Genomic DNA, 23,346 nt, shown 5'->3' on the forward strand with positions numbered 1-23,346 from the left:
TATTGATAAGACAGTTGGGACAACTGAACACTAAATGGTTTACAATATTCAGGAGTTATTGTTAATTTTTTAGGTGTGATGACAGTCTGTTGTGAGTTTTCTTAAAGGAGCCTTATATTTTAAAGATGTATATAAATATATTTACAGGTGAAGTGATAAGATGTCTGGGAAATTTACCTCAAAATAATCTGTTTGGGTGGTGAGGAAGGTATGGATGAAATAAGATTCAGCATAAATCAGTGATGCGACTGTGTGATGGGTATATGAGTGTTCATATCTCTCTCCTTTTGTATGTTTAGAAATCCAACAACAACAACAACAACAACAACAATAATAATAAAACTAAGTCAAATCATGTCCCTCCTTCAATGTTTCTCATCTCAGAGTAAAAGCTGGAATGGCCTGGAAGTTTCCCCATTATCTGTGACCCTTCTTCCCCTTCACCACTTCTCTGAGCTCATCTCCCACCATTCTCCTTCTTGTCATTCCACATGACCCTCATTGGCCTCCTTGTTGCTTCCTGAATAATTTGAAGCATGCTCCTACCTCAGTACCTTTGCACTTACCATTCCCTCTGTTTTAAACCTTTGCTCCTCTACCAGGTATCCCAGTGTTTGTTTTTCTCACATTTTTTAGAGCTCTGCTCAAATGTCAATCCCTCAGGAAAGTCTTCCTAGATTATCCCCCATAAAATAGCAGTATCTACCCAACATAGATGTTCTTCTTGTCCTTTTTTTCTTGCCCTTGTTTTTCTGCATAGCACTTGTCACCACTTGACCTACATTATACTGTACCTGCTTGATTGTCTTTCTTCTCCACCTGGATGCAATTCCAGGAGGGCAGGAAAGGACTTTAAATTTTTTTCAATCACTACAGCCCCAGTGCCTAAATCAGTGCCTGGTACATAGTAGGCACTCAATAAATATTTGTGAGATAAATGAATGCTTGTTGAGCCTGCTCTTGTCTTTTGTTCTCTACTGTGATTAATTTCTTTTCTTTTTTTTTTTTTTAAAGTAGGCTCTATGCCTAACGTGGGACTTGAACTCACAACCCTGAGATCAAGTGTCATCCTCTACTGACTGAGCCAGCCAAGTGCCCCTATTATGGATAATTTCAAGCATGCAGAAAAGTAGAGAGAATCATATAATGAGTATCCATATATATATTACTTAGATAAAACAACTGTGAACGTTTTGCCATACTGGGTTTGGCCAAAGTATTTTAAAGTATGTATAATCAACGTGACATTTCATTCCTAAATCTTTTAATACACACCCTTTAACAAAAATCAGACACTACTTAGCCATGTTAACCATTGTAACACTTAACAAAATGAACCTCAAATCATCAAATTCCACCATATCTACACTTACCCCAAATGTCTTTTACACTTTATTCAAACCAGGACCCAATCAAGGTCCACAAACTGTGTTCAGTCATATCTTTTACGTCTCTTTAAGCCCAGAATTGCTTCTCCTCCCTCTCCTCCCTTTTTTCCAGGTCATTGACTCACTGAAGAAATGAAGTCTATTGTCTTACTGGTAGAATGCCCTTCCTTTTTGGCTTGGTCTGACTGCTTTCTCGTGATGTATTTAACTTGACCCTCTAGCTCCTGTATTTCCGGTACACTAGAAACTAGATCTAAAGACTTGATCAGATTTTAGCAAGACATTTTTGGCAAGAATTCTTCCTAGATGGGGCTGTCAGTGTCCTGTTGCATCACACCAGAAGGTTCAGAGTGACGGGCTGTCACATGAGTGAAGCTAAGATTGATGAGTGGGTTCAGATGGTGAAAACCTGGCCCATGCATTGTCAAGTTATTTCTTCACTTATATCCAGTAAGACCTCTGTGGGCCAATGATTGGCATCATGTGACTATTCAGTCTTCCTTGAACCTTTCACCTCAGGTGTCAGCATCCGATAATGATCATTGCCTGAGTCAGTTCTTTCATCAGGGGTTGCAAAATTGTAATGCTATTATTCCTTCACCATTTATGAGGGGGCATTGTTGTGTAAAGAAGAGCTTCTAGGGGCACCTGGGTGGCTCAGTTGGTTAAGCATCCGACTTTGGCTCAGGTCACGATCTCGCGGTTTGTGAGTTTGAGTCCCGCATCGGGCTCTGTGCTGACAGCTTGGAGCCCGCAGCCTACTTCGGATTCTGTGTCTCCGTCTTTCTCTGCCCCTCCCCGACTTGTGCTCTGTCTCTCTCTGTCTATCAAAAATATATAAAATGTAAAAAAAAATTTTTTTTTAAAAGAAGAGCTTCTTCCTCCCATTGACTAGGGCAGAATAAATTCTTTCCTTTTAGTTACTATGTTTGAGAGTAAGGATTTGATTCAGTAGATGCCTCCAGTGTTGACAGATTTTTCCTGTTTTCTCTCTCTCTGAGTATCATGAACTCAGTGAACTTTTTTTTTTTTTTAAGTAGGCCTCATGCCCAGCAGGGAGCCCAACGCAGGGCTTGAACTTAGGATCCTGAGATCAAGATCTCAGATCAAGAGTCGGACACTCAACCAACTGAGCCACCCAGGCACCATGATCATGAACTCAGTGATCTTTAAAAATACAGTTAAGATGTTTCATTCCATTGCATTCATTATTTTTTAAAAATAACCTTTGGGGGGCCCCTGGGTGGCTCAGTCAGGTTAAGCGTCCCACTATAGCTCAGGTCCTGATCTCAGAGTTCAACCCCACATCCGGCTTTCTGCTGTCAGTCCAGAGCCTGCTTTGGATCCTCTGTCTTCCTTTCCCGCTCGGTCTCTCTCTCAAAAATAAATGAATTTAAAAAAGAAAACGACCTTAGAATTCTGGAATAATTTTATATTTGTGGAAAAGTTGCAAAGATAATACAGAGAGTTCCTACGTGCTTTTGGGGTTCCTTTAAAAAGATTGAGAAATCAATATTGATGCATTTCTAATATATATATATATATTTTTAAAGGTTTTATTTTTAAGTACTCTCTACGCCCAGCATGGGGCTGGAACTCACAACCTCGAGATCAAGACTCCAATGTTCTACCAACTGAGCCAGCCAGGTGCCCCAATACGTCACTATTACCTGAACACCAAAGTTTGATTTAGACTTTAGTTTTCCCACTAATGTCCTTTATCTGTTGCAGGATCCATTCTAGGATCATTCATTCATTCATTCTCTTTGATGCTTACAAATTACCCAATTCAGTCAAGTGGGAGCCCTGTCGGACTGGCTCCGGAGCCCGTCTACTTGACCGTGACCCTAAGTAGTCTTTGATAAGCTCCTATGCTTTCTGGCCCAACACGATGTCCCAGGCTCACCTGGATTTGATTTCATTGCTGACAGTTAACAAGAGGTAGATTTAACTGGAGAGTTTAGGATTTTCAGTTTTTCCTGAAAAGTCAGCTGACCTGGCAACACCGAATGTGCATTCCTGCTTGGCAGAAATTGGCCGCAGCTCAGGAGGGCTGCCCCATTTAGACAGGGTGTGTGCACAGCCCTCTGGTTTGACATATGCCTCACCATTCCCTGTGACTGGTCTGTGCCTTGCCTCCGTGTAAGCTGCCTGGATTCTGTAGGCATTTGAGGTCGCTCTCTCGCTGCTTTCCTCCCTCCTGTCTTTCCTTCCTATTTGTGCAGTGCCTCTTAAGCACGACCACTCTGTGAGGTGCTGGGGTTCCAAAGGCAAACAAGACAATATGTGGGGTATCTTGCTTGTTTGATCTCAGATCTGTTCCCTGACCTTTTGCAAATGCTGTTTCCCAGGCACCGCTGCCAGCTGGCTCCCAGCTAAGTTGAGCCAAAAAGAGCGAAGGGGGCAGGGGGTGGGGTGGGGGGAGTTGTTAGATTGGATGGCGGGGACAACGGGAGGAGCTAGGATGTTCCCCTCTTCCCAACTCCAGGGAGGAATTTTCAGCAGAGGCCGAGTCTCTTCCGTGGCTTAGCTCCTCACCTGGCAACCCCTGCTGTGCTTCTGGCTCCTTGGTGGCCCCAGAGAGGGACGCTGCCTCTTTCCTGTGACAGCAGCTTCCCACTGTTGCTAAAGCCCACGGTTGCCCCACCATCACCGACTCGGCTGCTAAGCTGTGGGCTCATCTGTGTAATCAGTCCCTTGTGTGAATTTCCCTCTGTTTGAAAGCCCTAGAATGGTTTCTGTCTTTCGGATACAAAAGATCTGGCTCCTAATCTCCCGGAGCACATACTGGTTCCTTCACCTGCACTTACTGGCTTCGTGACTCTTGGCAAATTATTTAATCTCTCTCAACCTCAGTCTTCCTTGTCAGGAAAATAGGAAAATATAGTACCCATCTCATACGATTGTTGTGAGGATTAAATGCAGTGATGCGTATAAGGTGCTTAGCTCAGTCCCTGGAACATAACACACCTCGGAAATGCTACTTACTCTTATGCTTTAGGGTACAAACCATACCTGACTCCACCAGGGACTTCTTCTCTGTGGCTCCACAGACACACAGCTGCTGTTTATTGAGCACCTTACTATTACCAAGATCCTGTTTACTTTTTTATTTTTTTTTAAGTTTATTTACTTATTTTGAGAGAGAGAAAGAGAGAGAGGGAGAGAATCCCAAACAGGCTCCGCACTGTGAGAGCAGAGCCCAAGGTGGGACTTGAACTTACAAACCGTGAGATCATGACCTGAGCTGAAATCATGAGTCGGACACTTAGCCGACCAAGCCACCCAGGCACCCCACTCAGGTGCCCCTATTTTTTATTTTTAAAGTGTATTTACTTATTGGGGGAGAGAGAGAGAGAGAGAGGGAGAGAGAATCCTAAGCAGGCTCTGCACTGTCCGCTCAGAGCCCGATGCAGGGTTTGAACTCACAAACTATGAGATCATGACCTGAATTGAAACCAGAAGTCAGAGGCTTAATCTTGGTAAATATCTTTAAGGTATAGGTATTATTATTTTCCCCATTTTCCAGAGAAGGAAGTAAAAGCACAGAGTTTGAACTGCTTGCTCAAGATCTCACAACTGATACAGGCATGGTTAACCTGAGTAAGCTGCCTACAGTGCCCATGCTCTTTAACCTGTATATAAACTTTGCCCAATGTGTTTGACCCCATTTGTTATAATATGTAAAAAATAGATGTCTGTCCCCTCCAGGAGCTCATGGTCTAGCTGGGGAGACAGGCTTGGGAATTGCTAAGCACGATGCAGTGTGGTGTAAGCTAATCATTCTTTTGTGTGCTTGTTCATTCAATCAATCATTCATCCATTCAGCAAGGTCTGGACACCAATAATATGCCAATCCCTGTGCTAAGGGCTGGTGAGGAGGCTGATGTAGTCTTGGGGGACCCAGACCTGCACACCTTCTCTAGCCACTGAGCGCAGGGTGGTGGAAGGGGAGGCTTCTAACATTTCCTGATTTTATTCCTCCAAAGCACAGGGCTTTGGAGTCAGACACGGTTGCATTTGCCTCCTTCTTCTTAATTTACTTGCTGTGTGACCTCTTGCAAATCACTTAACCTCTCTGTGCTTACTTATACATGTAAAACAGGGGATAATAGTAATACTGCACAGGCTTAATGTTAGGGCAGAATGAGATGATGAATTCAATGCTCTTAGAGTGCTGGGTATACAGGAAGGGCTTAATTATTAGTTGTTAGTATTATTTGTTGATGACGTGGTTGATTGCCCGTGACCACCAACAATGGAAAACTTTTGTTCTAAATACTGTGTCCCTTACTTTGCCAAAGTTTTGCTGGTCTAACAACCAGATGCATTCCTTCTGGCTTTTGAACTGACAAGTCTCAGCAGGGTGAAAACAATGCCAGCAGGCATGACAGACAAATCGTTGTTGAAGACACAAAGTCGGCTGTTGATTTCCAGGTGCTAATGTAGAAGCAGTGGAGAGGGCTCCAAGGTCTGCAGCCTTCCTCCGCCCTCCCAGCAAGCCCGACCCTGCCTGGCTCCAGATCGGTCATGCCTGGATGGGTTTAAAGAGCCTCAACCCATTCTAGTGGAGAAGATTTGAATTTCATTCCACAGACTTGGATGGGAAACGACGTAAGACTGTTTACTTTTCTGTAGCAACGTAATTTCTTTTTCTGGCTTCTTCTTCCAGGAAACAGAAACTTACTGTCAGCCAATTTCAAGTCTAATGATGATGACCCATATGCTGAAGACTCCCAAATCAATATCTCCAGCATCTTCGCTGAAATCTAAGCACACACTTATCTGTCTTCTTGACCGTGTCACATGGATGTTCAACAGGCATCTCCAAATGAATAATTATCCAAAACTGAACTCTGGAATTTTCTTCCCAACCCTGCTTTTATAGTTTTCTCCATCACCGGAATTTCTAGCATCATGGGGTATGAGGAGCGTTTTTGTTGTTGTTGTTGTTGTTATTCATAATCAGTCTTTTCCAACCAGACTTGAGTTTATGCTAATGAGGTGACTCTTGGTGGGCCCTTGGATAGCTTCAAACCGGGCTGGTTGCCAGGTGAGCCAACCCTGGCATTAGAGGTTTGGAACTTTCTACTCTATCACCTCCCTCCACTTGCTGGGAGGAGACAGGGGCTAGAGATTAAATTATTGGCCACTGGTAAGTAACTCAGTCAATCATGCCTAAATAATGGGACCTCCATAAAAACTCCCAAATGATGGGGTTTGAGGAGCTTCCAGGCTGGTGATCACATAGAGGTGCTGGGGGGTGATGGCACATTCTGAGAGGACGTGGGAGCTCTGCGTGTTCTCCCCCAGTGCCTTGCCGCATGCATTTCTTCCATTCATCTGTTTTGGACTTGTGTCCTTTATAACAAACCAGTAAGTGTAGGGGCACCTGGGGGCTCAGTCGGTTAAGCGTCTGACTTCGGCTTAGGTCATGATCTTGCTGCTCATAGGTTTAAGCCCCTCATCAGGCTCTGCCCTTATAGCTGGGAGCTGAGAGCCTGCTTCAGATTATGTGTCTCCCTCTCTCTCTGCCCCTCCCCGGCTCACACACTCTCTTTCTCTTTCTCTGTCATATAAATAAACATTAAAAATATTTTAATTAAAAAAATAAAATGATAAACCAGTAAATGTAAATAAAATGTTTCCCTGAGTTTTGTGAGGGAAAATGTTCTAGGATATTATCAAACATGTTCTAGGATGTTCTAGAATGTTATCAAACCCGAGAGGTAGTTGTGGGAATTCCCAACTTTGTTGCCAAGGTGGACAGAAATGTGGGCGCCATGGGCACCCACGGCTTATGACTGGCATCTTATGGGACTGAGTCCTTAACCTGTGGGGTCTGAACTAATTCCAGGTAGCTAGTGTCCAAATTAAATTAAATTCCAGGACAGCCAGTTGGTGTCCAGAGACTCTGAAAATGGGTTGATGGAGGGAAAAAAACCCTCCCATGCATTTGGTGCCAGAAACGTTGTGAGTAGAAGCAGATCTTAGTAGTAGTGCCCCATTAGAATGCAAACTCAATACAGGCAGGGGCCTGGGGATGTCTGGGACACCCCAGAAGGTGCTTGCGTGTCACATAGTAAGTGCTTAATAAATATTTGTTAAATGGATGAATTTGGAGTTCGCCACTCTTTTCCCCAGGGTAGTGTTTAAGTTCCAAAGAACTTACAAAGTGCCAAGATGTCGAGGAAAGGTGTCTTCCTTCCTTGTTAAAGCAAAGAACACCTTCTGCTGATATACCAAACACCCCTTCATGACGGTCTGATCCCTCCCCTCTTTCACGGCTGTGCCCCTAATGTGCTGCCCACTCCTTCTGGTCAGTCCTCTGCAGTCTGGCTCTCACGCATGTCACCGACTTCCCCAACGAATGGGTGCTTTTCGGCCCTTAATTTACTTTCCCTCTCTGCAGGTTTTATCCTGTGGACCACTCACGCCTTCATGAATTTTTTTCTTAAAAAATGTTTAAAAAAATATTTGTTTACTTATTTATTTTTTTTGAGAGAGAGACAGAGCGAGAGCAGGGGAGGGGCAGAGAGAGAGGGAGATAGAGAATCCAAAGCAGGCTCCAGGCTGTCAGCACAGAGCCCGACGCGGGGCTCGAACCCACAAACTTCTAGATCATGACCTGAGCCGAAGTCGGACAGTTAACTGACTGAGGCATCCAGGCACCCGCAAATTGTTTGTTTTCTTGATTTTCATGATGCGATGTGTTAAATTTCTTTTGTCTTATATAGCTGGTTGTTTCCTATTAGATGCCTATGTGAGCTCCCCTTCCACACAGGGCTTCATGCCAAGCCTTCTTCCCTTCTCTCCTCTCCTCTCCCCTCTCCTCTTCCCTCCCCTCCCCTCCCCTCCCCTCCCCTCCCCTCCCCTCCCCTCCCTTCACCTCCCCTCCCTTCCCCTCCTCTCCTCTCCTCTCCTCTCCTCTCCTCTCCTCTCCTCTCCTCTCCTCTCCTCTCCTCCCTTCCTCTCCCCTCCCCTCCTTTCCCTTTCCCTCCTCTCTCCTGTCCTTCTTCCTGCCTGTAAAGTGAGCTCACTGACTTTCATGACTACCTCCTGGGCTTAAATCCTTCTCTTAATCTTCAGACCCAATTCGATGGCCTGCAGGGGATCCCTCTCTAAATGTCCCATAGACACCACAAATTCCACAAGTCCAAAGTTTAAAAACCCTCCAGACAGAGTTGCCCTTCCTGGCAAATGGATTCATGGACTCACCAAACATTCACTGGTCCAAGATGGAAACCCAGCACAATTCCTGCCTGCCCTTTGCTCAGTTGTGTATCTAATCCATCATGTATTCTAGAAATCCCACTTCCTGATAATCTAGAACTGTCCACGTCTTCCTACAGCCAATCCCATAGCTCACGTTGCCGTCTCTTCTCAGACGGCTGCTCTTCTGGTATCTTTTCAGGTCCCCTGAACCAAAGAGATGTTTCTAGAGTACAGACTTGATCCTCATATGAAACGCCTTCCATGGCTTTGACTCTTCTCGGAATAAATTCCTGAGCCCCTGCTTACAATGACCTGCTTGATATAGCCCCTACCGCTGTTCCACACCACGGCTTGCCTTCTGCCCTCTGGACAAGCGGAACTTCTTTCTTTCCCTCAACCTGCCATGATTTTCAGTGCTTTGCATTTTTGTTTTTAATTTTTTTTAAAGTTTATTTATTTTGAGAAAAAAAGTGAAAGAACACAGGCAGAGGAGGGGCAGAGAGGGAGAGAAAAGATCCCAAGCAGGCTCTGCACTGTTAGCGTAGAGTCCAATGTGGGCCATGAACCTACAAACTACGAGATCATGACCCAAGCTGAAATCAAGAGTTGGATGCTTAACGGACTGAGCCACCCAGGTGCCCCTCAATGCTTTGCATTCTTAAAGGAGGATGAGTGTTGTTATGTATTTATTATTTTATTTTTTAAATACATTTTTTAAAAGTTTATTTGAGAGAGAGAGAAAGAGCAGAGCAGGAGAGGGGCAGAGAGATAGAGAAAGAGAGAGAGAGGGAGGGAGGGAGACAGAGGATCCTGAGGGGGCTCTGCACTGACAGCAGAGAGCACAATTTGGGCCTCAAACTCACAAACCGTTAGATCGTGACCTGAGCTAAAGCTGGACACTTAACCGACTGAGCCCGCCCAGGTGCCCCTATATTCTTTTAAGTTTATTTTTTTAGTAATTTTTACACCCAATGTGAGGCTTTAACTCATGACCCCATGATCAGGAGTCACATGCTCCTCCAGTCAAGCCAGCCAAGGGCTGCATTCTTGCTGGCGGGGATGTTTGTCTGCAAAATTGCCTTCCCCAATTTCTCTTTCATCTCCTTCATTTCTTCCGTTTGTCTGGTAACTCTTGTGTATCCACCAAGCATCTGCTTAAAAACTACCCCTCTAGGAAGTTTTCCCCATCTTTCCAAGTCTGGTGCAGCACAGAGTGCTATGTGTTCACCAAACTCAGGTTCTTTTACTTCTTGGGCTTGTAGCTGGACTGTATTTCCCAGGCTTCTGCGCAGATGGTGGAGTCATGTGACTCATGGCTTGAACACCTATTCAAATCTCACCTAATGAAAACCTCCTGGGGCGCCTGGGTGGCGCAGTCGGTTGAGCGTCCGACTTTGGCTCAGGTCACCATCTCACGGTTCGTGAGTTCGAGCCCCGCATCGGGCTCTGGGCTGACGGCTCAGAGCCTGGAGCCTGCTGCCGATTCTGTGTCTCCCTCTCTCTCTGCTCCTCCCCCGTTCATGCTCTGTCTCTCTCTGTCTCAAAAATAAATAAACATTAAAAAAATTAAAAAAAAAAAAACCTCCTGTGTCACCCCCGACTTCAGTCTCTCTTTTCCTCCTCTGCCAGATGGATGCAGGGGACACCGTGGAGAACTCTAACACCTCAGGGGAAGGGAGTGGAGCCATTAGAAAAAGGGGTCTGGATCCCTGCATGACTGGGTGGAGCAGAGCCCCACCTGCCTTCTCCCCAACCAGCATTTAATTGTAACATGAGTGAGAAGTAAACTGGATTGTATTGAGTCATTGAGACTTGGAGGTAGTTAGTTATAGCAGTTAGCCTACCCTGATACATGTATTCAGATTAATTGTTCTTCTCTCCCCACCCCCCGATTCTCCCATGGAATCCTTTACCTCCCACCCCAGCACTTAGCATATTGAATAGCAACAGCCTCTCACCTGTCTGTCTCTTCACCTGACCATGAAGCTGTGGGAAGACAGGGACGGACCATGCCCGTCTCGTCTTAGGTGTAAGCCGGCATTCAGCTCAGCACCTGGCTTGTTGCAGCCACTAAATAAATATTTGTGGAATTGCTTTGTGGTTGTTGAGCTCTCTGTTCCTGAATGCGTGTTTTGGTAAGTTGCCCAGGACTGGGATTCCTCCTGCATCTTGCAGTCCTCTCCTGACACCCAGGACCTGCCTTCCAACCAGTCTGGTAGCTGGGGCTCCCAGATGACACAGCCCCCAAAGTTGGTCCGCCTCCCGGAATTCCCAATATTGCCACCATTCCCAGGCTTGGGCCTCCGCCCACCTGTCAGGATCCCTGACACTGCCTGATTGACTCATGTCTGCTGTCTGCCTTCTGGATGTCACATTTCCTTCTGCTGGACTGGATTTCTTCTCAAGTCTTGTGACTTTTCTAGTTGTAAGCCGAGGCTCTGACAATAGGACAATCACCAAGACATGTTTTAGCAAAAAGAAATGGGGGCAGGAAACAGGGCATACGGTGTGCAATCACTTGTGAAAAATATAAAACAGATAAAGTACTTTGGAATTTGCATGAAACATCTTCAGAAGAACACATCAGAAAACCAGAAACAGTGCAGAGGTAGGGGGTGGGGAGTATTGTATAAGAATGAAGAAAACGGTAGAAGGTCACACTGCTGAGTTTTATAGGTTACCAGGTAGGGATGTGAGGGGAGAACGAGAAAGGGTGGGAGCACCAAGAAAAGAAGAACAGAAAAGGCTGTGCTAAAAATGCACAACGTGATTCCATTTTTGACTTAAGAAAAATTACATCGTGAACATGGGTACACATCTAAGGGGAGAAAATTCACATGCAAGAAAACCTACCAAGCAAAACAAGGCCACAACAATCACAAAATATATACCATGGGTGGAAGATCAGGAAATTCACGGAAGACCACAACGGTGTTAAAACTCGGGCTCCCGGGGACTGACCTGGATTATTATCCTGGCTCCACCCCTTTCCTACCACCAGACTCTGGACACGTTCTTTAATCCCTCTGAACCTCAACTTCTTCCTCTGTAAAATGTGAGTAATAACAGTGTCTTTCTCAAGGGCCGCTATGAGGCGTGAATATGGAATGAGGTCATGTCTGGAAAACACTTAGCCCCATGACTGATGTGCCATAAGGGCTTAATAAATGGGGGTCACAAACATTCCAGGGCCAGCATGCCATGAATCTCTGGCTGTTCCTTGGTTCTACCAGGCTTACCGGCCTGGCCAAGAGTAGCGGCCCAGATGTGCCCCCATGAAGACAGACTTGCCAGCCTCAACACGCCTTCCTGTGGTCTAAAATGCAGACTCTGGGGCAAGACTACTGCACCAATTGCTAGCCAGGGGAACTTGGCTCAGGTTTCCTTCTTTCTCATGGGTGCAGAATATTCCATTGCAAATATACCACATATTCTTGTCCTCCGATTCTTTTTTTTTTTTTAAGGGTTTATTTATTTATTTTGAGAGAGAGCGAGCGAGCGAGCAGTGGAGGGGCAGAGAGAGAGGGAGACAGAGAATCCCAAGCAGGCACTGTCAGCACAGAGCCCAACATGGGGCTTGAACTCATGAACCGTGAATTCATGTCTTGAGCCGAAATCAAGAGTCAGACGCCTAACCACCTAAGCCACCCAGGTTCCCCATTGTCCTCCGACTCTCAATGTCAACTGTATTGTATAATAAATTCCTAAATCTACTGTCTGTTGCTGAGCCATCTGCTCTACTGCACTTTTGTTTTTCTGTACTAATGCCACACTATTAACTATTTAACTATTATTAACTACAATAATATTAGGTTTTTACTAAAGGGCAAAGCCCCTTTCACACCTTCTGTTTTTCAGAGTATTCTAGTCCATGCTTGTCTTTTTGGTCTTCTGGATGAACTTTGACTTGGTGAAATCTGCATCCCTACTTCCAAAATAAGAATTCTTTTGGAGTTTTGTTTGGCCTGTCTTTGTACAGTGTGGATGCTTTGACAATTCTTGTGTTCCTAGTCAGCAAGATGGGCAGTTTCTCCATAAAGCATTATCAATCTTCCTTAATACAATTTTGTAGTTAAAAAAATAATTCCTGTATATTTTTGCTAGTAAGCCACAAAAAAAAAATCTGCGTGTGGAAGTTTGTGGGAAAAACTGATAGATTTGCCTACATAAAAATTAAAAACCTCCACATGGTAAAAAGTACTGCTATCACAATTAGGACCATTGAGGGAAATTGAGGGAATTACTTGCAACGTAAATGACAGAAGAGGGTTAATATCTTTTCATTATTCTTTAAAAAAAAATTTTTTTTAATGCTTATTTTTGAGAGACAGAGCACGAGTGGGGGAGGGGCAGAGGGAGAGGGAGACACAGAATCCAAAGCAGGCTTCAGGCTCTGAGCTGTCAGCACAGAGCCCGACACGGGGCTCAAACCCGCATGAACCGTGAGGTCATGACCTGAGCTGAAGTCAGACGTTTAACCGACTGAGCCACCCAGGCGCCCCTCATTATTCTAAGAGCTCTTATAAATAGGAAGAGAGGTATATTCTGATAGAAAAATGGGGAAGGTATGTAAACGGATAACTGGCAAAGGAATAAATGCAACTAGCCAATAAACATATGAAAAAAATCTACCTCAAATGCTGTCAATTAGAGCATCAAAGAGACATTTTTCATCTAGCATAGATTTTAAAGAGTAATGCTACTCAAATACTATTGTCAAGTATTTGAGAAAAAATACACACATAAAACAGTGGGGTTGTTCATCCTTTTGGGTGGCAGTTTGGCAAGATGGACAGAAAGCCTTAAACATATTCATGTTCTAATAAAGAAAATGATAGGTGTGTCCAAACATTAATATTTATTTATAATAGAAATACATTGGAAACAACCTATTTGTCAAATAGCAGGGAATTAATTTAAATGGGACCTGGTACATTCTGAATTGTAATGCCACCACTAAAAATTTTGGGGTGGCAGTATTTGACCTGGAAAAATATTAATCATGTGTCATTAAATCAGTGGCTCTCAGCAGCACCTGGGTGGCTCGGTTGGTTAAGAGGCCAACTTCAGCCCAGGCCATGATCTCGTGGTTCATGGGTTCGAGCCCCACGTGAGGCTCTGTACTGACAGCTCAGAGCCTGCTTCAGATTCTGTGTCTCCCTCTCTGTCTGCTCCTCCCCCAACTCATGCTCTGTCTCTCTCTCTCTCTCTCAAAAATAAGTAAACATTAAAAAAAAATTAAGTCAGTGGATCTCAAGCCTGGTAGTATATTAGAGTCACCTGAGAAACTTAAAAAAAAAAAGTCAATGCCCAGGACCCATAGCCAGAGATACTAATTCCACTGGTCTGAGCTAAGACACAGGTACCAGTATTTTTTTTTTTATTAAATTAAAAATTTAACTTGGAGATTATTGTAGATTCATGTGTAGCTGTAATAAATAATACAGAGAAACCCCAGTTTCCCTAATAGTGATACCTTGCAATACTGTATTATAGTATCTCACCTAGGATATTAATATTGATGCCATCAAGATAAAGAATTGTTTCCATCACCACAAGGATCTCTTGCATTACCCTTAGAGATGTTATTTCCTTTCCTTGCCTTATTGCACTGTCTAGAATACACTATGTTGAATAAGATTCGTGATTCTGACATCTTTGCCTTGTTCCTGATCTCCGGAGGAAAGCATTCAGCCTTTCACCATTAAGTTCAATGATAGCTGTAGGTTTTTGTAGATGTCTTTTATCAAGTTAAGAAATGTCCCCTGTGTTCCTAGTTTCCTGAGATTTTTTATCATGAATGGGTATTGAATTTTGCAAATGTTTTTTCTGCATCAGCTGGCATAGTCACATGATTTTCCTTCTTTAGCCTGTTTATATGGTGGATTTCACTGATTTTTGAATACTGAACCAGTATTGCATTCCTGGAACAAACTCCATTTGTTCATAGTGTATACCTCTTTTTTATATATTGTTGACTTCTTTTTGCTACTATTTTGTTAAGGATTTTTGCATCTGTGTTCATGAGGGATATGAGTCTGAAGTTTTCTATCATGGTGCTGTCTGTCTCTGGTTTTTGGTATCAGGGTAGTACCAGCTTCCTCAAATCAATTGAAAAGCACTCCCTCCTCTTTTACTTTTTGGAAGAGATTATATAGCATTGGTGTTAACTCTCCTTTAAATGCTCAAGCTCCGCCCATTTTTTTCAGTCTGTTTTCTTTCTCTTGCTCAGATTGGGTAATTTCTCCTTTTAATTTATCTGAAATATCACCTGTATAACAGCAAAAAGTTTTGGAAAAATTAACCCCTCATTTAGTGCTGGTATGTGAAATCTCTTCCTTCTGCCTCCTGAAGTCTTTCTTATATTTTTACTTCTTTTTTTTAAAGTTTATTTATTTATTTTGAGAGAGAGAGAGAACAAGTTGGGGAAGGGCAGAGAGAGAGAGAGAGAGAGAGAGAGAGAGAGAATCCCAAGCAGGCTCCCAATGTGAGCACAGAGAGAGCCTAACTCAGGGCTTGATCTCACAAACCTCATGACCTGAGCCGAAATCAAGGTGCCCTTCCTATGTTTTTACTTCTGATTCCATTCTTCCACCCAGATCATAAAAACCCCCCACAGGACAACCATGGAAAGGGAGTTACATGGATTAGACCTTTACTGTCCTGGAAATTCATTCATTCATTACACAGCTTTGAGTCCGGCATGCCATAGTTTTTTGCATGCCTACAGTGGGCCAGGAATCAATGAAGAGTAACCCCCAATACAGCTTTGTATTGTTTATATTTTTTGTTTTCTGCATATTATGATGTTTTGATATCTTAAAAGCCTTTCTGGCTGGGGAGAAACTGCCCTTCCTGGAGCTAGACGATTCCTAGAGATAGCAAAGGTCTCAGCCCAAAGCATGCCTTTGAGATGCAAACTAAAAAATCCAAAGCCACATACACTCTTTCTGGCCTATATATCCCAGGAAGCAATATTCCTCAACCTTAAGTACCCCAGGGCCAGATACCAGGCAACTGGGGACCACGCCTATAGCTAAGAGCCCACTGGAATTATTCAAAGTAGTATTCAATCCTGACCAAGCTTCCCCTTGCTCCTAATTTCTGTCTCCTAACCACGGGAGACAGTGACCACTAACAACTGGTTTCTCCAGTTGACCCTGTGTGGCATGGCATGCTTGCTCTTTCTAGGTCTTGTGGTAGAGTAAAATCTGTTTTCCCGAGCCTCTCCTGTGTTCCCTCCTGTGACCACGCTGGACTGACCATCATGTAAGAGCTTCCTCCACGGGAATGCACACTCTAGTGCATGAGACAGACATTGATACGATAGAAATATGCCTGTAAATGTGAAATGATAGCCACGGTGCTCAGAGCAGTTCAACAGGGAGATCTGATCTAGGCCTGGGTAGGTCAGAGAAGGTCTCCTTGGGGAAATGATACATGGGGGAGATCTGAGAGGATGATCAGTAGAAATTAACGAGAGAGAACAGCATGTATAGAGGCATCACAACAGGACCCGGTGCGTAGGGTGACCAGCCATCTCACTTGTGTGAGGTTGAGTGGGTTGGGGTGAGTTCTGGGCACCAGATTTTCAGTTTGAAAACTGGGACAGTTCTGGGCAAAGCATTCTAAGTCCCCAGGGATGGGGGTTGGGGGTAAGGGAGGAAAGGTAGTTTCTGGGACACGGGACCCTCATTAGTGATACTGGGAAATCTGTGGGCAAACTGGGATGAGGTGGTCACCCTACATGGCACCTTCAGGAAACTGAGGAAGGTTCTTAGAGTGATTGCTCTCAGAAGCAGACCCTGAGAAGAGGATTCCGGTGCAGGTAGTTTATTTGGGAGGTGGAAGAGTAGGGGAATGGGGAAATGAGACAGGGGAGGGAAGGCAGCCAGTAAAGGGTACACTCTTGTATCAGTATTCTCCAGAGAAATGCAACCCATAGGAGATATATGGATACATGATAGATAGATAGATAGATAGATAGATAGATGAGGAGATGGATAAAGAGGTGGGTATAGATGTACACAAAGATATTCATGTTAAGGAATTAATTCAACACAAATATGGGGCTAGCAAGTCCTAACTCTGTAGGGTAAACTGGCAGGCTGCAGACTCAGGCAGGAATTCCTGCAGTCTTGAGGCAGAATTTCTTCTTTAGGGAACCCCGCTTTTGCTTTTTAGATCTTCAACTGATGAAAGCCCATCCATATCATTGGGAACAACCTCCCTTACTTAAAGTGAACTGATTGTAGATGTTAATCACATTTACCAAATACCTTCATAGCCACACTTTGATTAGTATTTGATTCAGTAACTAGGTACTACCTCACAGGAAATTAACCATCACAACTCTCAAGCCAGTGACCATGGTGGGCAATGGGTTTAATTCTGCTGGCACACACTGGGGGCACACACCTCAGGATGATCCACCCAGGTGAGGAACTTGGGCATTTACACCCCATCTCTCATCAGCCATTGTCTGAGGGCTGCTGGGGGTGGGAGACAGGTAGGCAAGGAGTTTGAGAGACCAGAGGAGACACTCAGGCAAAAAAGAGCAAGCCTGTGGTTGAAAGTCAGCAGACACACACTAGAGTGGGGAGGATGAGAGGAAGGATGGAGCATGTGCCCCAGGATGGCCTCCGTGAGTGGAGCACACAGCACAAAGGAGAAAGAAACCCAACCATAAAGAGTCTTGCAGGCCATATGAGAACTGAAGTCTTAGGTTAAGAACCATTGGGGGCACCTGAGTGGCTTGGTTGGTTGAGTGTCCAACTCTTGATTTCAGCTCAGTTCATAATTTCATGATTCATGAGATTGAGCCCTGCTGTATGCTGACAGTATAGAACCTGATTGGGATTCTCTCTTTCTCCCTCCATCTCTACACCTACCCCACTTGTGCACACATGTGTGCTCACTCTCTAAATAAATAAATAAATAAATAAATATTAAAAAAATAAATAAACATTTAGAACAAAGAACAGTGGAAAGCCATTATATTGGGGGAGGTGGAGGCCCATGAGCAGCTTTGTGCTTTCAAAAGATCTTTAGGCTGCCGTGAAAACAATGGGAGTTGGAAAGGGGCAAAGAGGATGCTGAGCCACTGGCTGGGAGGATCTTGCCAGAGTCCCGGTTGGATGGTGGCATCTGGGGGTAGGTGGTAACAGGGACAATGGAGAGAAGACGGATGGTGGGGCCGTTTAGGCAACTAAAGCAACAGGTCTTGGTTACGGATCTGGGTTATTGGCAGTAGGGTAAAGGAGTGTATCAAAGCCAACCTTGCTCTAGTTTTTGTTTTTTATTTTTTATTTATTTATTTTTTTTTTCAACGTTCTTTATTTTATTTTTGGGACAGAGAGAGACTGAGCATGAACGGGGGAGGGGCAGAGAGAGAGGGAGACACAGAATCGGAAACAGGCTCCAGGCTCCGAGCCATCGGCCCAGAGCCTGACGCGGGGCTCGAACTCACGGACCGCGAGATCGTGACCTGGCTGAAGTCGGACGCTTAACCGACTGCGCCACCCAGGCGCCCCTAGTTTTTGTTTTTTAATTTAAAAACTTTTATTTGTTTCTTTACTCATTTTGATAGCTGGGGCTCCAGTATGGACCAAACAGCCCAGAAGTTGCCTGCAACCAGTTTGGTTATGAAAATGACCTTAAGCTGACCTTACCTGCTGCTTGAGCTGTTTCCACATCCTAAGATGCTTATTGCACAACCAGAAACCTCCTGTTGAAAATACAGCTGGAAGCCAGCGTAAATGGAGGGTAACGTGGCAAACATTCCTCTGGTCCCTCAGCGTGAGGGCACATCCCGTAATGAGACCAGCAGTGGCTTGAGGATGAGAAATCAGACACCCAGATCCTGCCACCTTGAAACAGGTACCCTTAACCCTCTCACCTGCATTGTCCCAAACATTGGATGTTCCCTGAAAACCACCTGTTTTCTGTGTCCTATTTTGTTTTGTCCACTATGCAGAACAAAGGATGGATTTACCCACTCTCTGGGGGGCAGGGGATGAGATGGGAAGAGCAATGTCACATTGGGACTTTCCCAGGTGTCCTTGGTTTGGTTTTGCTTTTTAATGTTTGCTTATTTTTGAGAGAGTGACCGTGCAGGCGGGGAGGGGCAGAGAGAGAGAGGGGGACAGAGAATCCGAAGCAGGCTCTGTGCCAACAGCTTTGGTGCTGATGGCAGTGAACCCGATGTCAGGCTCGGACTCATGAACTGCGAGATCATGACCTGAGCTGAAGTCAGGTGCTCAACCAACTGAGGCCCCCAGGTGTCCCCAGTTGTCCTTGGTTTTAAGATGGCAGGCATAATGAGAAAGCACCAGACGGTGGTGACGTAGTTGCAGGAAACTGGAACACCCCCCCCCCCCCCACCGTGTCTTATGCCAGGAACATCTTCCTCTGCATGGGATCTTGGCCTAGCTGGCAAACAAGAGGATAGGAACAGAGAGTCTTATGAACAGACCATACAAATGACTAGAAAACCAAACTGGTCTTTAATTTCCATTGGCATCTGATCTGAGGGCTGTAGTGTTTCTTACATCACCTCCAACCACGGGGCTCAAGCTGGAAATGTAAGGATGTGTGTGTAGAAGTCCCCTTATGATTCACACCTCCCAGTATTCATGTCTTTGGGTAGTCCTCTCCCATGTTGTACTATGATCGGTCTGTAGACAGAATATGGCTTTCAAAGAGTTCATGTCTTAATCCCTGGGACCTGTGATTATGTTATGTTATGTGGCAAGGGGGAATTAAGGTTGAGGATGGAATTAAGATTGCCAGTCAGTTGAGGGAAACTGAAGAGTCAGAACCAGGGAGATCGCTTTATTAGAAAGATTCTACTGGGCATGGCTGGCTTTGAACATGGAAGAAGGCATGAACCAAGAGATTCAGGCAGCCTCTAGAAGCTGGAAAGACAAGGAAATGGATTCTCCTCTCCACCTCCAGAATGAACACAGCCCTGCCCACACCTTGGCATTAACTTGGTGAAACCTATGTCAGACTTCTGACATCCAGAACTGTAAAATGATAAATCTGTGTTGTTTTAAGCCACCAAATTTGTGATAATTTGTTACAGGAACAACACATAACTTAGGAAAAGGAATACTAATACATGATGCGTTCAGTAAATATTTGTGAAATTGAATGACCAAAAAGTCTCCACTAAATCCCCTGCTTTGTTTCACCTTAGGGTGAGTCAGAACCCCTTTAAGACCCTCATGACCCTCAGCCCACCATTCCAAACTCATTGGCTCCCCCACTCCTGCAAGAATCCATTTGGATGCCTTGCTTCACCCCAGCTTGGCCATACCATTCTTGCACTTGTGTGCATTTAAATTTTCATATGCTGTTCCCTCTTCTGGGATCCTCACTCCCCGCCGCCCCCACTTGGGAACACCTCCTCACTCTTCAAGATTCAGTTCAAATGTCACCTCCAGATGACCTTCCCTAGCTACTCAGGTCAGAATTAGCACCCACCATAACTTTCTGTATTATCTGTGTCCTGACATTCATTATCTTGTGCTGCATTAAGCATCCCGCCCATCGGACTCCAACCACCTCATAGAGGAGACCTCCACAGGTGGGTTCTGTATCCTAGTCACCCTTGCATGTACTTGGGATAAGGAATCTAGCGACGGAACCACACTCTCAAAGACTACAAACTAGCTGAAGCATCCCGATATTTCCTTCTTTGAACACTCTTCCAGAGATTCGATTCATCTCTGAGTCACCTCTTAAAAAAATTAAAAAAAGACAAATGTAAGCAATGTTTCCTTGATTATAATAGTAATACCTGATCATTGACTCGTGCTTAGGAATCACAAAAATCTACCCAGAGGAAGATAAATTCCCACTCAGACCACCGCCATCATCCGTAAACCCATCACCCATCAAAATGCATAGCTAACATTTCTCTAGTTCTTAATGTGCTGCCGGGGACCAGGCTGAACACTCTGCTGGGGAGGTTCCGTCATCATCCCCATGTACAGATGGAGAAACTGAGGCTGGGGACATTCAGAGGGAGAGTCCCAGTATATGCGCTTTACTCCTTAAGGGTCCACACCTGGTTTCATTAACAGGCAGCAGGGGAGTCTCCCTTTGTCATCCATGTGCTACGTGTGGGGGGTTTTCATCCCTAATCAGCATGAGCTCCTATCTCTCAAATTAGAAGCTTGAAAAGCAAAGATAAAGACTTGAAAGGAAGATTTATGCCACAAGAAGCAAACTCAGAGGACTTTAGGGACCAGGCACATTCCTTAATTGGGGAATCTGGAACAGGTAGTTTTTTCCCAGTTTACACCTGAGCTTTTAATAATGTTATGTTGGTGGTGGTATTTTAACCATACGCGTTTGAATTTTTATGCCACCAAATCCATGGCTTTTTTTTTCCTTCTTTTATGTTTTCTGGGTTTCCTTCTGGGCTTTGCAAGCCCTTCTTCGCTCCCAGATTACAAGACTGCCTTCTTCCAGTGTCCTTGGGGTGTTCCATGTTTTGTTTTTCTTACATACAAATTTTAAAGCTAACCAATCTTTTAAAATATTTGAGGTGAGGGATTCCTGGGTGGCTCAGTTAGCTGAGCATCTGACTCTTGATTTCGGCTCAGGTCATAATCCCAGGATTGTGGGTTTGAGCCCCTCATCAGGCTCTGAACTGAGAGTGGAGTCTGCTTGAGATTCTCTCTTTCTCGCTCTGCCCCTCTACTGCTTGTGCTCTCTCACTCATGTGTGCTCTCTCTCTCTCAAATAAAAGCAAAATAAAATAAAATAAGATGTAAAATAAAATAAAATATTTGAGATGAGATCTTATTTTTCCTAAACAAAAAGTCAATGTCTCATGCTTCTGTTAGCATGTCACCATCGATCTGAAAAGCCATGTTTTTATTCTTTTTATTTTTCTTTTTAAAAAAATGTTCATTTATTGGGGCGCCTGGGTGGCTCAGTTGGTTAAGCGTCTGACTCCAGCTCAGGTCATGATCTCACAGTCTGTGAGTTCAAGCCCCACGTGAGGCTCTGTGCTGACAGCTCAGAAACTGGAGCCTGCTTCTGATTCGGTGTCTCCCACTCTCCCTGCCCCTCCTCCATTCGTACTGTGTCTCTCTCACTCTCAAAAATGAATAAATGTTTAAAAAATAAAATATTTTTTAAAAATGTTCATTTATTTATTTTGAGAGAAAGAGAGAGTGTAAGCAGGGGAAAAGCAGAGAGAGAGAATCCCAACCAGGTTCTGTGCACTGTCAGTGTAGAGCCCCATGTGGGGCTCAATCCCATGAACCGTGGGGTCATGACCTGAGCCAAAATCAAAAGTCAGACGCTTAGGGGCGCCTGGGTGGCTCAGTCGGTTAAGCGGCCAGCTTCGGCTCAGGTCATGATCTCGCGGTCCGTGAGTTCGAGCCCTGCATCGGGCTCTGTGCTGAGAGCTCAGAGCCTGGAGCCTGTTTCAGATTCTGTGTCTCCCTCTCTCTGACCCTCCCCCGTTCATGCTCTGTCTCTCTCTGTCTCCAAAATAAATAAACATTAAAAAAAAAATTAAAAAAAAAAAGTCAGACGCTTAACTGACTGAGCCACCCAGGCACCCCTGAAAAGCCAGGCTTTTAAAGAAAAAAAGTTTATGATGGAAGATCTCAAATTTTAAAAAGGTAGTATAATGGTAGAATGATCCCCCAAATACCTACCTCCTGACTTCAACACTTCTCACTCTAAGACTAATTTTTAAAAAAATTGTGGCAAAATACATTTAACACAACATCTGTCATCTTAATCATTCTGAAGTGTGCTGTTCAGTCATATTAAGTGTCTTCACATTGTGCAAACCATCTGCTCGAAACTAGGGGTTGTTTTATACTTTAACAGCCTTATAGATTTGGACTGGTTCTGGGTTGACTCATCTCTTTGTTTAGAACTGCACTACCCACTGTACTGCTTTGCTTATTTTATTTTAAAAATTATCACATAAGTACAGGCGCCTGGGTGGCTCAGTTGGTTAAGCATCCGACTTCGACTCAGGTCATGATCTCACAGTTTGTGGGTTCAAGTCCCGCATTGGGCTCTGAGCTGGTATCTCAGAGCTTGGAGCCTGCTTCAGGTTCTATGTCTCCCTCTCTGCCCCTCCCCAACTCATGCTCGATCTCTCCCTCTCAAAAATAAATAAACATTAAAAAATTTTTTAATTATCATATAAGTAAACAGTTCTATGAATTTTAACATATATATGTGTGTGTGTCTATATGTGTGTGTGTATATATGTGCATATAGATAGATAGATAGATAGATAGATAGATTCGTGTGACCATCGCCACAAACAAAAACACTTTCTTCACCCTGGAAAACTCTCTCGGACCACCCCTCTATAGTCTTTCCCTCCCACTCACTAAGTGGCCACCAATGCATTCTTCATCAACACAGTTTAGTCTTTTGCAGAATGTGGTATACAGGGAATCATACAGTTAGTAATATCTGGAGATTGGCTTTAATCACTCAGCATACTGACTTTGAGATTGACTTAAGTTGCCATGGTTTTCAGCAGTGCGTCCCCCACTGTCGCTGAGGGTGTCCCATTGGATGGCTGTCCCTCACAGAGCTGCTGTACCACAGTTTTAAGTGGATTTTGGTGTCTGATCTGGTGTCTGCTTGGCAAGTTGCCTGTCCATCAACATTGCTCCCATTATATTGTTTCGTCTGTGTCTTGACTATTCTAGATACTAATTCCTAGGTCTTCTGTGGTTTCCGTTGCTAT

The 23,346-nt window shown here is 44.3% G+C and overlaps 1 long non-coding RNA gene across 2 annotated transcripts in view; it reads left to right on the forward strand.

The window, feature by feature from the left end:
- Positions 1-23,346, forward strand: part of LOC131501004 (uncharacterized) — a 118,573-nt gene that overhangs the window by 14,447 nt on the left and 80,780 nt on the right. For both annotated transcript variants that reach the window (XR_009256559.1, XR_009256558.1), the window contains exons 3-4: positions 6,061-6,310; positions 18,193-18,482. This is a non-coding gene — a long non-coding RNA (uncharacterized LOC131501004). The remainder of the gene's footprint in view (positions 1-6,060; positions 6,311-18,192; positions 18,483-23,346) is intronic.

Source organism: Neofelis nebulosa, chromosome 18 (genome assembly GCF_028018385.1).
Source record: "Neofelis nebulosa isolate mNeoNeb1 chromosome 18, mNeoNeb1.pri, whole genome shotgun sequence".
NCBI lineage: Eukaryota > Metazoa > Chordata > Mammalia > Carnivora > Felidae > Neofelis > Neofelis nebulosa.